The 16,048-nt window shown below is 39.3% G+C and overlaps 1 pseudogene; it reads right to left on the reverse strand.

The window, feature by feature from the left end:
* Positions 1 to 2,348: 2,348 nt before the first annotated feature.
* On the reverse strand, positions 2,349 to 12,556 carry LOC119535375 (annotated as a pseudogene).
* Positions 12,557 to 16,048: the final 3,492 nt, after the last annotated feature.

Genomic DNA, 16,048 nt, shown 5'->3' on the forward strand with positions numbered 1-16,048 from the left:
AAACTAAAGTACATGGTAATGCACATGAAGGCATCTTCTCCTTTCTCTTCTGGGTTCTGTTGACTTCCAGCTTCTGGCTGTGCCCCTTGGCTTCCTTTCTCTATGTCAGAATCTCATTTTGCTTATAAAGGACTCCAGCAATCTGCATTAAAGCCCAAACTGATTCAGTTGGCCTCACCTTACTAAAAATAACATCTTCAAAACGTCCTATTTAATTGGGTTCACATTCATAGGAACAGATAAGAATATATTTTTCTGGGGTACATAATTCAATCCATAAAACTGAAGCTATCAATTTCTAAGTGTCATTTTAGGTATGCATCACAAGTTTTGATACATAGTGCTTTATTGTTCAATTCTATGTATTTAAAATGTATATTATGATCTTTTCTTTGATACATGGGTTGGGATGGATCTGGAAAACTGGCAGTAATCATCCATGCCAAACCTCTTTCTAGTTGCCTTCCAGTACTGTGGAGTTGCAAAATTTAAAACTTCATATACCAGACTCCCTTGCAGCTATAGTTCTAAATGTCAGTTAGGTTCTTCCATTGGATGCACGTATACATGATTTGAAAGACAGAAGAGAAATAAATGTCATGTTTTTGCTGAAAAGAAAAGTGATGGAACATTTGTTTTGTTTTGTTTTGTTTTTCAGCAGCATTCCAGTGTCTAGTCTCTATCCTTTTTGAGTATTGAAAGGTAGTTGTGATAGTAGTAGAACTGAACTCAGAGTTTTCATGTCCAATCAGGGGCTTTGGTGGGGCAGGAGGCATGTAGAGATAGTTGTGACAGCACTAGTGGCTGCTTCCTGATCCCTGGATTCTTCAACTCAACAGTTCTCAGTGCCCCTACAGACTTCCACACAGCCCGTTTAGCCTCCTGGTTCCCACTTTGCAGCCTATGTATGGCAAAGGTCAAGGCAGATCCACTGTGGGATTTTGTTCAGGGCATCATCTCTGGAAGACCTGCCTACTGTTCACTTCTCCAACCCTTCCAACAATTTTGTGAGCACCTAGTACACAATAGTATGTCCTTTTTCTGCTTAAGATAGCTGGAGTGATTTCTATTTATGAACCCTGAATAATATAGAGGAATTTTTACTTCTTGCCATTTATATTTCACAATTAGATTATTGTCAGAGAATGTGTTCTGTATGATACCTAATCTCTGAAATTTGTAAAAGCTATATTTATGAACTAGCATGAAGCCAATTGTATTAATGTTCTATATATCCTAAAAAAAAAAAAGATGTGTATTCTACAATTGTTCATATATGTTCTTTATATAATGCTTGTTATTTGTGCTATTCATATCTCCTATTTTCCTAATTTTTTACTGTTTAATCAAGAATTTATAATCCAAATTATGTTTCCTTGCTTGGTTATCAATTCTGTTATCTAAAACAGCAGTGATGTTCTGAGCTATTCCAAAGTAAAGAATTACAAAATTAAAGAAATGCCTTAAATTTTGTACTTTGCAGAAAATCTTTTTCCCAAGGTCTGTAAAACAATAATTTGTTTTTTATGTTTTGCTATTTTTTGTTGTTTTGTTTTTTTTATTCAATAAGTAATCTAGACTAGCATTATGTTTGCTGGACCTGGCATTTTTTTGGTACAGAAGGTTCAAAGTTTCCTTTCCTTTTTTTATTTTATATTTTGCAATGTTTTCCTTCCAATATTTAATTTTTCAACATTTATATATTTTTAATCAGTGAAGCATGAGTTTTGTTTCTTTTCTTGGTCCTTAATAAATTTTAAACAGAACACCAGTGGCATTGTTGATTGCTTTCTGGGCAGCCTCTTTACCTGGTGGGCTTGTAATACAGCTACAGCTTCATCAGTCTTAGAACAGAGTGACTCCAAATACTCTGGCATATGAAGAAGTTCTGAATTATCAATCTCCAACTACATGCCAGTAATTCTACCAGCAAGGCTAGGGTGCATGGCTTGAATAAGAAGAAAGAGCTGTTCACCCAACATCTGCTATTGCTCTTGAGGTGGGGTAGATGCCAACATGGAAGCAGTCAAAGGTTCCTGAACTTGTACATGAACAGCAGGCTGCTGCATTGTAACTTGTGACCATGCATTAAAATGTTGTGGATTGCAAACTCCCGTGGCATATTTGCACTATGGAACAGTGAGGACAGCAGGAGTAGCAGCAGCAGCAGCAGCAGCAGCTACAGGTCGTGGACCCATTGTCTGTTTGATGAATTAGCAACATATTGTGTTGGCATGACTCATGGAACTTGTGAAGAAGCTGGTTGAATAGTATTAAATGGTGGTCTAGGAGTGGCTGGGCAGATAGCACCAGGCATATTTTGGAATGGATGAGGTCTGGCACCCTGAGTAGTCCGGCAAACAGTTGGTCTTAGTTGAACAATTTGGCTAGAAGGATAACATACAGCACAGTTCTGAGTCTATGGGGTAGCTGCTATGGAATAACCTGAAGGAGGTGCTGGCTGATAGGAGTTGATCACATATAGGGTTCGGCACAGTTTTTACACTTGCCATTCTCTGCCTATACTGGTTAGTGAGGCGAGCCTGGTACTCTTTGCATTGAGTTAAAGCTACATAAAATGGCTTGGTGGCCACAATTCTACCATTCATTTCTGTAACTGCTTTAGTGGCTTCTTCTGGGGAGAAGAAACATGCAAAACCAGACCCTATGTTGCAACCACTTTCTATTATAACCTTTCTATTATAACTCTCCAGAGATGTTCATCATCAATACAATCATCAAGATTTTTCATATAAAGGTTAACACCCTAGTATGTGGTGATCCTATCTTGCTTCATCTGTTCAAATTTGTGCTTTAAGTTCCATCTGCTGTTCCACTTTTTTTCTGAGCTCAACCAACACAAACTTGTTTTCCATTGAGCTCCTTTCCATTCGTCTCATCCACAACTGTCTGTGTACCTTCATGCCTTTCAAAGCTCAATGGAAACCTTTGGGTTTTCCATTTTCATCAGTCATCACTTTCACACTTAAGGCAGGTCCAAACTTGCTGTGATGGTTTGGAGCTGTATGTACCCCAGAAAAACATATTCTTAAATTTAATCCATTACTGTGTGTCAACTTTTTGTAAGTAGGACCTTTTTATGAGGTTACTTCAGTTAAGGTGTGTCCCACCTCCATCAGGATATGTCTTAATCCTATTACTGGAGTCTTTTAGAAGTGACATTAAATTCAGACAGATGGAGAGAGAAAGCCACAGAGGGAACAGCCAGAAGCTGAAATCAATGGAACCTGGAAAAGAAGGGAAAGGCCAGAAGAGGCTACCATGTACCTTGCCATGGGACAAGCTGTAGACCAAGGATTTCCAGCAGCCAGCCCTAGAACACCAGTCTTTGGGAAGGAAGCATCACCTTGATGCTGCCTTGATTTGTATTTTCTGTTAGCCTCCAAACCATTAACAAATAAATTCTCATTGTTTAAGCCAAACCATTGCATGGCACTTGCTTGAGCAGAGGAAACTAAAACACTTGCTAAAGAGATCCTTAAGGTGCTTATCATCCATGTCTTCTCCAAAATTCATAATGTAAACATTGGCTAATTCTTTTGCCTTGGCTCCAAACTCTGCTTCTTGTTCTTTACAAGCCTTAAATCATTCAACAAATACTTTGTGATCATTTAAAAGCATTCCATTCATTTTTTCAGTAGTTCTTTCAGCTGCTTCCTGTGTCTCAAAATGTATAAATCCATAGCCTTTTGAACCATTTTCATCACAAACCACCTTTCATGAAAAGATGTTACCAAAAGCAGAAAATGTATCATAACAGCTAATGAATATGTTGCACACTCCACTTTTGCAAAGAGAGATGGATCATGCTGAGACCACATGATGCATACAGGCTTGCCCTTTATAACATCCAAAATTCACGATGCCAAAGCATGCTCCACCACCGCTAGCTGCTGGAAGTTCACATACCCATAGCCCAAGGAGGGGCGAGTGATTATGTCCCTGCAGAACAAATGGAGAGGATGGGCCTGGCCGGGCTGAACTTCTCAGAAAGCATTGCCTCAGACACATCAGGGTGTAGGGGTTCATCTGAGGCGTTAAGGTTCATCTTTTCAGGGCCACAGGCCAGGACATTTCCGACATTTCCATGAGAGGGGAGTGAGTGCTGGCACTGGGGACCAGAGCTGGGGGGAAAGAGGGCAAGCACAAAGGGACAAAAATCATCTGGAATCAAAAACTACTCAACAGGGTCAATCCTTTGCCTCTAGCTGGTGGTGTTGGGTCCCTGCAGCAGGAGGCCCTCGGCCTCTTGGTTCCTTCTAGGAGCCGCTGCAGGGCCGCAGCCAGGGGGTTGGTCTTGGCTGCTTCATTGGGTTATTTTATAAAAGAGGAAGAAGAAGTCTTGGGGCTGGGGTAGGGGACCATGGGTTTCTTGTAAAATTGAGGGGTGGGGGTTATAAAAAAGATTTTAAAAGTTTTTTTGGATTTTTTAATAATGTGTGTTCTGAACCAGAGCACACACTTCACACTCTCAGAACTAACTGCAAGGGACAAGGGCCCACTGATTTTTGTCTGATTGACCCTAATTTAATGAAAGTGATGTATTAAAATCGTCCACTGTGATAATGGATTTGTCTCTTTCTCCTTGTAGGTATGTCATTTTGCTTTAAATATTGTGATGCTATGTTATCAGATACATACATATTAAGGATTATTATACCCCGCCAATGAAGAAGATTTTTCATTGTCATGCAGTAATCAACTTTTCTATTCTTTAACTTTCCACCTTTTTGTGTCCTTAAGTTTTAGGAATGTCTCGGTTAACAGCATGCTTTTATTGATTTTTAATCCCTTCTGACATTCTTTGTCTTTTAACTGTAACATGGACCATTTACTTTTGTTAGGATCAAAGAGAAGTTTCAATTTATTTCTATGATCTTAGTAAGTTTTCTACTTATCCCACTGTTGTTTCTTTCCCTCCCTCCTCCCCACCTCTTTCCAATCATTTCCACCAGATGTTTCAAGATGCATTTTAAGATGCATATTTTAACAAAGACTAAAGTCCTTCAATATCCTTACCCTCCTCCCAAATAATACAAAAATATAGAATGTTTTAACTTCAATCAACACATCCAATTTATGTGATATTTTTATTGTATTTTCATTCTATTTCATTTTGCCCCCCAAAATATAGATTTACTAATAACAGTAATACCATTATTTTAAAGGGTCAGTATTGGTTTATACTTACCTACTTGTTTACAAGTGTCTTTGTTTGTCATTCTTTTTTACATCTCTGGAATCTTTTCTTTCTTCCTTTAATTTTCCTCTACTGAAGATTTTTTGACATACTCAATTTTGTTCTTCTAAAAATGTCTTCATTTTGTCCTAATACTTGAAAAATATTTTATTAGTATAAAATTCTAGTTTGAAAGTTATTTTCTATTAGTAAATTGAAGATATTATGCTGCTGTCTTCTGGCTTCCATTCTTGCTATTAAGAATCAGCCTTCTCTAAGCACTATTCCTTTCCAATATGGCTGTTTTTTAAGATCTCCTTTTGTAGTAGTGTTTTGTGGCTTACTTCCGACATATATTAGCAGACTTCTTTTTATCCCTACTATTTGAGATTTTTCGGGCTTCCTGAATCTGGGGATTGGTTGCTTTTATCAGATTTGGAAAATTCTCAGCCATCTTCTCTTTGGAAGTTGCCTCATTGACATTCTCTACTTCTGGAGTGTTGGCTGGTCGTCTGTTAGACTCTCTCTTTCCTCCATGTCCTGTTATCTCTCTTATTTCCTGTCTCTGTGTCCTTATCTGCACCCTGGATATAGTCTAGTTCACTAATTCTGTCTTCAGCTCTGCCTATAATCTGATATTCAATCCATCCTTGGAGTTTTTATTTTCAATTACTACATTTTTCATTGCTAGAAATTCTATTTGTTTCTTTGTCATATTTTCTGGACATTCCTTATGGTCTCTTTCCCACTCATATTTTCAAACTTTTAAAATTTATTTAAACATACCAAATATGGCCATTTTATAGTTTGCACCTGAGGATTCCAATATCCAAAGTCTTAGGGTCTGTTTCCAACATCTGTTGCTTCAGTTGGCCCTTACTTGTGGTGGATTGAATTGTGCACCCCAGCTTGGACATATTCATGGTCTTTGGTCTGCATTCTGATGCGTATGGATTCATTGTAAATAAGATCTCTTCAAAATGTTACTTCAATTAGGGCATGGCCCAACTTAATTAGTTTGGGCTTTAATACAGATTACTGGAGTCCTTTATAAGCCAAGAGAAAGTCAATGGAGAGAGAAGACTTGGGGAGCAGCCAGAAGTCAGAAGTCAATGGAACCAGGAGAAAGGAGAAGACATTGCCATGTGTGTTGCCATGTGATGGAAAAGCCAAGAAATCCCAAAGATTGCTGGCAAGCCAGAAGATACTGACCCTGGAAGAAAGCAAGCCTTCTAGCCTCTGAAATTTTGAGCCAGTAAATTCGTTTTTTAGCCAATGCATTGTATGGAACTTGTTTTAGCAGCTCGGAAACTAAAACATCACTCATGTACTTTGTTTCTTTGTATGTTTATGTGTGTGTTTGAGTGTTTAACCCTGAAGTGCTCACTTTCTTTAAAGTGAAGAAATTCTCTAGAAATTCTCTGAGACTGCTATTGAAGTTTGTATTATTCCAAAAAGGATTTTGTTTGCTTCTGCAATTTCCCTGGGGACAATCTCAACTCATAACCATTTTAAATTAAATTATCTGCTTAAAGTTTTTTTAACCATGTAAGTTGCATAAATTTGGACCACAACTCTATAAGGACCAGCTTGTCATTATACATTTTCTAGGGATATTTTTTATTCCCTTCCATCTGGTGTCAAGGTTGAAACAGGCACTTTTCCTTGCTGTCCTCTTCTGCACAGCAGTTTTATTTCTTGCTCATTCTTACCCTCAGATTGTAGACTTTGGGTCCCCATCCTTATGCAGAGGGGTCTCCTAACATAGACTTCCCCTTTGGAAATGCCCTAGCTTATCTCCTAACATAGACTTCCCCTTTGGAAATGCCCTAGCTTTATGCCCTTGTGTTTTAGTTTCCTAGGCTGCTCTAGAAATACCATGCAATGAGCCCACTTAAATAATGGGAATTCATTAACTTACAGTTTTGAGGCTAAAAGAAAGTCCAAATCAAGGTGTCCACCAAGGTGATGCTTTCTCACTAAAGACTGTGGCATTCTGGGGCTGTCTGCCAGTGATCCTGGGGTCCTTATCTTGCCATATGGCAAGGCACATGGCAGCTTCTCTCAGTCTCTCCCTTCTCTTCTGGGTTCTGTCAGTTTCCAGCCTCTTGCTTCCTGTGGCTTTTTTTTTCTGTCTGAATTTCAATCTTTTATAAAGGACTCCTTTAATAGGATTAAGGCCTATCCTGACTGAGATGAGCCACATTTCAACTGAAGAAAGCTCATCAAAAGATCCCACTTACAATGGGTTCACACCCAGAGAAATGAACTGAATTTAAGAACATGTTTTTCCAGGGTACATACCTCCAAACTCCCATACTCTGCAACTATCAAAGAGAAAGCTTAAGGTCTCCAGAATTCAGTAGAAACCTGTGTAGAATCTAGCTTTGTTACTCAATTACCTCAAAGATTCCTGCTTTCCCTTCATTTTTGACCTCTGGGGGTTCCTTTCTTTTAGTGAAGCTCAATAATACATTTAAAAAGCAATTTGGTATGTGAACAATCTCAATTAAAAAAAAAAACAAAACAATTTGTTGGAGTCCAGAGATCATTTTGGAGGTTATTCTTATGCGCTATATAGATATCCCTTTTTGGGTTTTAATGTTTGGAATAGCCAGAAGGAAATAGCTGAAACTGTCAAACTGCAACCCAGTAGCCTTGATTCTTGAAGACAATTGTATAACTATGTAGCTTACATGGTGTGACTCTGTGATTGTGAAAATCACATTACTCATACTCCTTTTATCCAGTGTATGGACAGATGAGTAGAAAAATGGGGACAAAAACTAAATGAAGAATAGGGTGGGATGAGGGGGATGGAATGCTTTGGGTGTTCTTTTTTTACTTTTATTCTTTTTTTTTTGGAGTAAGGAAAATATTCAAAAATTGATTGTGGTGATGAATACACAACTATATGATAGTACTGTGAACAGCTGATTGTATACTGTGGATGACTGCATGGTAGGTGAATATATCTCAATAAAACCGAACTTTAAAAAAAAGCACTTTGTGTGTGTGTGTTTGCTTACCCAGCATTTTCACTTTTTTTTCAATTGGAAGATCATTCAGAGTATCTAATGGCCAGAAACAGCTGTCCTATCCCAAGGGAAAGTGGATTCTCCAGGAAGTTGGGGTCCTTTGATTCTGGGTCCACAAATGGCCAGAGCTAAAACAGTTCTGGGCAAGTGTTTCTGGGGTCCTGAGAGAACTGAATGTTCAGGGGTCAGGCTTAGGAGAGTATGCATGTCCCAGGACTCAGTAAAATGCTGAGAAATACCTTTTAATAAAGAACTACTGCCATGGGAAAGCATCTCATTATAGATGTATTCTAACTAATAAATGAAATGAAAAATAAATGACAGTTTCAGAATATAACCATTTTGTGATGCCTAATGAATTAATGGATCTAGATGTTGAGAATCCGTGGCTGCCAACATCACACTCAAAAAGAGACAGCCAGAGGTTATATGACGAAAGGAAATCTCACCACCTAGAGTCTTGCCAAGTGTGACCCAGCTTCTGAATCTAGCGGCCAGCCTGCTGGGAACACAGAGGTGAGAGGAACACGGTGGGGGGGTGGGAATGACCAGGCTCACGCCAGTCACAAGAGCCAGTCCATGGGAAGCTCTACAGGTCAAGTGGCCAGGTTCTTCAAGAGACACATTTTCAGGAAAAGAAAGGGATGGAGGGGAAACCAATAGATTAAAAGTGACTTAAAGGACCTATCAAATAATTTTTTAAAGGAAGACAAGACTAAACTATAGTGTTTAGGATTACACACTTGAATAACAAAACTAGAATGAAACGAAAAAAATGCAAGGAAGTAACAGCTATAAAAGTCAAGAGAGTGTTTACTTTGGGGAAGAGGGAGGCCGTTGTAATTGGGTGTTTGCTTTGTAATAATGTATTCAGCAATACTTTCTGTGGTTTTCTATATCTGGTTTTACTTTACAATAAAAAGAGGGGAAAAATCATTGGTATCATCAAATACTGTATCACGCAGTTTTTATTGATCCAATCCTACATTAAGCATTTGATAGGTTTTAGGATTAGTCTCTAAGAAACCCAAGGAAACCTCATGCTACTCTTTTACAAACATATGGGTAGAGACATACATAGATCTTGTATGTACATGGACTTGTATGTGTATGCAAGTGAATTTACTTTCTTCACCATGAACTTCAAACAATACCAGGATATAGAGTAAAGGAAAAGAAAAAGCACTTAAGCCCCTACCTGTCTTTCCAGCTGTTTCACTGCAGCTCTACATGTACTCTCTTCTCCAGACATACCTAACCCCTCCCTGTTTTCAAACACACCCCATTTGTTCCTCCCTCTAAGTACTTGATCTTCATATTCCCTCTGTGGAATGCTCACACTCCTCACAGCCTAGCTGCATTTGCTGCTTTTCCAAGACCACCTCTGATCTTCCCAACTGTATCTGAGCTCTCGGTCATCTGAGCCCCATCACTATCTGGCACTGTCTCATGGAATTCATCTTGATCTGCCTCGTTTTATAATTACTTCCCCTTCTTCTGGATTAAACGATAAACTAACTGCAAACAAACTGTCTAACTCGTACATGTCCCTTTAAGTACCAGCACAATGTCTTGTACAATACAGAAAACAAATATGCCTATTGATAAGCTTTTTTTAAAAGTACATTAGTTTACTCTCTTTTCTTTCTTGGTTAGTAATTAAATTCTGTTAAAAAGCAACTGTCTTCATCAGTTGCTTTTTAAAGCCACATGCTCAGTCTGTGTTAACAGAATATTGATTTTACTTAGAATTTAGTTGTGAGTCACACAAGTCTGTAACTTTCTTCTGAGAGGTGTTACAGACCAAGAAAAAAAAAGAACCAAGAATTGGCCAAGAGCCCTCAGAAAGTGGCACAGGCCGCGGAATTTCAGCAGAGGGCAGCAGAGAGCCCAGTGAAGGGCAGCAACATGCAGCAGGGATCCTTACTGGGAAGTCATATCCCATGAGTTGAGTTAGGGGAGATGGACCCAGAGAAGTCTCCTATTCCAAAGCAGTCAATTCCCAGAATAAGAGAATAAGCAAAGCCAGAATGCTCCACGAGCCCCTTGGAGCTCAAAATGATCCCAGCCCTGATGGGAAGTGCACTTGTTCAAAGATGGGACTCTATTGGGGTTTGGGAGAGGGTGAGAGGGCTCCATTTCTTTTTATGGAGTTGCATATGAAAGCTGTGTCCTAAAGCAACTTTCCCTGCCTCAAACAGCCTCCTGGAAAACCACCTTCCTTCTGAACACTGCTCCTCCCTCTGAATTCTCCTGAGGGGTAGCCTCCCCTCTGCTCTCTGTGAAGCTAGTTTGTGGAGCTGGCCTTACTTTTTCTTCCACTGACAGCCCCTGCCTCACCTTCCAGTGAAGAGCTGACCTATCAGATTTTTGGAACATGGCCATCTTAATTTTCAAAAATAAAGATGGCCAGGTTCTTTCTTGTGATACCATTTATTAGCATACATTTTATCCCAAATTTTATGGAGTATATGTTTTAAAACAGAGATTTCATTGCAGTTTTACTCTTAGCATTTGTCTTATAAGAAGTCCTTCTCTGGGTATTGGAATCTCTGGGTCTTACTGCTCAAGGGCCTCCCCTCATTGAAGAGTACAGAGTCCCCTCTAAAAACTGCAATGCCATGTCTGTGACTTTTGTGACTGTCAAAAGAATGCCGGTGGGCCCAATTCTATTGGGACAGGGGAAATACTGTGGGGCTGACAAACAAGGATGCTTCTGCTCTTGTGTTAGCTTTCTATGACTTGTCCAAGCTGAGATGATCTGTATGTGTGCTGACAGACACCAGCCCAGTGGCGGTTCTGCAACACTGGGCCTTTAGGGTGAACGTGGAGCAAGAACCTTGGTGACCAACCATAGCAAAAGAACCATCTGGTTGGGCAGATTCTTCCAATGGGACTCTATGGCACCTTTGGCTTTCTGATTTTTCAAAAATCCACCTTGATCCTAAAATCTCTGGAGCATTTTAAATTACAAAATTTGTTGTAAAAAGCAACACTTTTGGATACTCAAGAATGAATGAATGCCCACTGTCTCTTCTCCCTCCTCCTTTAGTAACAACTCTGGGCAATGTGCCCAGCTTACAAAACAAAACAAAAAACTTAGATTGTGGGCCTCTTGTGCAAATTGGGTGTCACTGACTATGAGGGTGAGCCTTGGGGTGCAGCCTGTTGGAAGGCACAGATGTCCCTTTCCTCATCTAATTCCTTCAACCCACTGAAATGGGGACTCAGGCCCAAAGGCCCAGCAATCATCTCCTGAGCTTAGTGATGAGAACCACCCACCAAGAAGGGGGTGGGGGCAGAAAATCGGAAGAAGCCTGGGGCATTGATGACCTTTGGAACCACGACACCAGCCATGGACAACTCCCTCCTTCTTTCCCTTGAGAGAATAAACCCCTAATTTTAAGACACTGTCATCAGTCCTTGCTTTAAGTAGCAGGAGGCAACCCTGACAGATGCTGTGTGAATATATTGTTAACAGTGCTCTAAGTCACTGACTGAACTGAGGAAAACAGAAAGAAAAATAGATGCCCTCTCTTCTTTCCCCAGTCCAGATAGACGTCTCTTTTGGGTTTTTGTTTGTTTGTTTGTTTGTTTTACCATATTGCCATGGAAATAACCTTAACCAGAACCTCTGATTGGAGGTTCAGGGGAACCTTTCAGCCCTACCCTCAAAATGGAGGGAGCCTCGTATTTTCGTAGCTAGTCAGTGACAACTATGTGTAGGGGAGCAGAGTGAGGTCTGATCATAAATGCTGATTCTAACGAGAATCCACTAATCCACCACCCTCCCCCAGCCCTTCAACTAGTTAGATCCGAAGTTCAGGGAGACACAACTGATTAACGTTCCTTTCACTTTTATTCTATTTATAAAAGTAATATAAAAACTCATTTTAGAATAATCAGAAAAATCTGCAGATACATAATACAAATACAGAAAATAGAGGAACATTAAAAGCACCACCGACAATTACTTTTAATGCAGTAGAGATAACTTATTAAAACTTACTCCTGATCCTTTTAGATGTATGTATACATATATACATATTTATTATTGAATGGGATCATACTATAGATGCGATTGTGTAATTGTATAATTTCAAGTCCTTTACAGTGCATTGCAATACCCTGCCATTTCAATGGAACAAGGGTGGCCTCTCCCTCTGTCCAGCTCCACCCAGGTACTGGAGACAGGACTGTCCTCCCACACCACCACCTCCCTCTCTGATTCTAGATGGGCTTGCATGGTGGTAGCACTCTTCAGAGGGATGGCCTTGATGCCAGAACAGCCAAAGCCACTTCTCTGCAATGGATGCATGCCGGGGCAGTGGTGGACAGCCTGGCTGCCCCTTGGGGTGCAGACTGTCCTGGCTGATACCCTCCATCCTGTGCTGTTCCCCCACTCTAATCTCCAGCTCTTCCAACATCACAACTTTCCACTCCTCCCCAGGCCTTCACCTTAATCTAGTGTGGGGAGTGAACCTGGGTACTGGCAGGTACTCTCTCTAATTTCTTTCAAGTCTTTCGATGTTATAACTCATTGCTCCACTTGCCTGGGGCCTTTCATTTTGAGTCCACCTGTTGCTCCACCTGTCTATAGCAGCCATTAACAACCCCAACTCTCCTTAAGCTGTGCATGGCTCCTGACTCGGGGGAGGTCTGCAGGCCAATTAGTAGGAAAGGGCTAATTCCAAACTGCTGTGGAACAGATGCAGAACAGGGCCCTATGATGTGACTCCACCCCTTTCCACCTGTCATTGCTACGACCTAGGAAATGTTAGGTTCAAAGAATTAAAGGAGCCAAGTATATTAGATTATTAGTTAGCCATGAACCAAACCAAATGTTTTCCCATTTGGACTGCTGAGGGGCAGATGACAACATTATGACCCAACCCCTCATATGCCCATGTGGAGTCTCCAACAAGTAAAGCCCTCTGCACCTCAGAAATGGCAGCAGGATGTTTCCTTATCATTTTCCTGGGAGGGAGAGAAGAGAAATTCTTTTCAACAGTAATAATATTGGCTAAGATTTGCCAAGTACTGATATTCCTGTTTCAGGCCCTATTCTAAGAGCTTTTCATATATTATACTACTTAATCCTCACAAACACCCCATGAGGTAGATGCTACTAATATCCCCATTTTATTCAAGAGGGAACCTGAGGCCAGAGAGGTTAGCTAACTTGTCCAGGGTCACACAGCTAGTAGGTGGTATACCCAGAAATTAAACCCAGAAACCAGTCTCTAAAACCCACTCTTTCTACACCATACAGCCTCCCAAGGAGGGGTCACAACAGCTTTTCAGTCACTCAATTCCAAAGATCAGGTGATTTGTCTTTAAAAAGGTCAAGGTCACCAATTCCTTAAGATTAAATTCTTATAGTTTTGCCTGTTTCAAGAAATAGAACTTAACAGATATGAGGATTCCAAACTTTGGTCTCTCATGGACTCAAATAAAATCTTTATTTAAGCCACGGTTGGGAAGAGTCCCAGGAAAGGACCAACTGGGAAATGGGGGTACACAGACCCGAAGAAATAAACCAATAATACTTATTCCAAAAGTTAAGTTTTAGGTTTGAACTGGTTCTTATTAAAATATCAAAATATTAGCCAAGCCATAACTGAAGACATACAGTGGGAGTACTTGCACAGTTGGGTATCAAGACTTACAAAGTGACAGTAACTAAGTGTGTATAGGAGAAAACATAGGGAAACAGACCAATGGATAGAATGGACATCTCCAAAACAGACCCAAGGATATATGGACCCTTGGCTTATGATGAAGGTAGCATTACAGAGTGCTAGGAAAGGTCCATCTGTTTAATAAATGGTGTTGAGGGGAGGAAATGAAGCCCAACTTCTACCTCACACCACACACACACACACACACACACACACACACACACTTCCAGGAGGACTTTAGATCTAATTAGGAGAGGCGGTTGAGGAGATAATCCATAACAATACCTTTTTGACCTCAGGTTAGGAAAGATTTCTTAAAAGGTAACAGAAATATTGATTAACTGGACATTAAAAATTAAGAACTTCTGCTCATCAAAAGATATCCTCACAAAAGCAAAAGGGCAAATTACAGAGGAGGAGAAGTTATTTACAACATGTATCTATAATAAAGAACTCCTACAAATAAATAAGAAAAAGACAACAGTAGAAAAATGGGCAAGAGACTTGAACAGGCACTTCACAGAAGAAATCCAAATGACTGATAAATATATGAAGAGGTGTTCAACCTCATTAGAAATCAAACAAGTGTGAACTAAAACCACAATGAGATTAATCTAATCAAGACTTTGGCTCCAACTTCCAATTTACAGGAAGTACAGGAGAGGAACAGGTGAGATACCACAAGGAAACATCAGATAAATGTAGAATGTGACATTTCTTCAAGACAACTGACAGGGTCTTTTTAAAAAGTCAATGTCATGAAAAAACAAAAACAAAGCAAAAGACATTAAAAAATAAGAGAGTCTAAACAAAAGATATGTAATAACTAAATTCAACGCATAAACTTTTAGCAGATCCTGAAGTCAAAAAACTAGCTATAAAAGACATTTTTGGGTCATTGGGGAAATTTGAGGATGGACTAAATATTGCGTGATATTAAGGAATAATTATTAATTTTCTTGGTTATTGTGATTAACTATAGAATAACCCTCTTCTTAGGAGAGTCAGGCTAAAGTATTTCAGAGTGAAGGGTCACCATGACTGCATTTTCATATGATTCACACACATACACACAATCACATACCAATGCACACCCACCAGAGGAGCTAAACTCACAAAGACTAACAATACCATATGGTAGGGAGGATGTAATGCACTCAGACCTCTCAAATATAGCTGACAGGACTGCAAATCAATGGAATGTCTGGGGCATAATCTAGTAACACTGAAGGAGTATACCTTATGATCTGGCGTTCTACTCCAAGGTATATACCCTAATGAAATGTGTGTGAGAATGCTCAGAGCAAATTTACTTATAAAATTCCCAAACTGTTAATAAGTCAAATGGCCACAATTAAATGGATTAAAAAAAAAATCTGTTGATCACTCATACAACAAAATACTATTCAAGTGATAACGAAATAGTTACAGCTATCTGATTGAATCTCACAAACATGTTGGTGAAAGAAGCCAGACAAAAAAGAACACTCACAGTATGGCTCCATTTCTATAAATTTCAATAACAGGTAAAATCAATCAATAGTGTCCATAGATGCATATTTATGTAGTAAAATTTTAAAGAGGAACAAAGTTGTGAGTAGGGACATTGGTTACCTTTAAAAAGGCAAATTGCAACTGAGAAGGGGTATGCAGGGAGGCTGCTGGGGAGCTAGCAGTGTTCTATTCCTTAACTTGATAACTGTTTCTTAACCTGATTTTACTTTATCAAAAAATCATTAAACTGTACAGTATGTTTCATATACTTTTCTATATGTGTGTTATAATTCACAATAAAGAAGTTTAAATTAAATGTCAAAATCTGCCTGCAGTATTACAAAGCTACAGTAGTCAAAACAACATGGTATTGGCTTTAGGACAGATATATAGACCAGTGGAATCAAATTGAGAGTTCAGAAATAGACCCTCACATTTATGGCCAATTGATTTTTTATTCAATTTTTTTGAGATATATTCACATACCATACAATCATTCGAAGTATACAACCAATTGTTCACAGTACCATCATATAGTTGTGCATTCATCACCCCAATGTATTTTTTGAACATTTTCCTTGTACCAGAAAAAGTAAAAATAAGAATAAAAAATAAAAGTAAAAAAGAACACCCAA

Source organism: Choloepus didactylus, chromosome 5, assembly GCF_015220235.1.
Source record: "Choloepus didactylus isolate mChoDid1 chromosome 5, mChoDid1.pri, whole genome shotgun sequence".
NCBI classification, from domain to species: domain Eukaryota; kingdom Metazoa; phylum Chordata; class Mammalia; order Pilosa; family Megalonychidae; genus Choloepus; species Choloepus didactylus.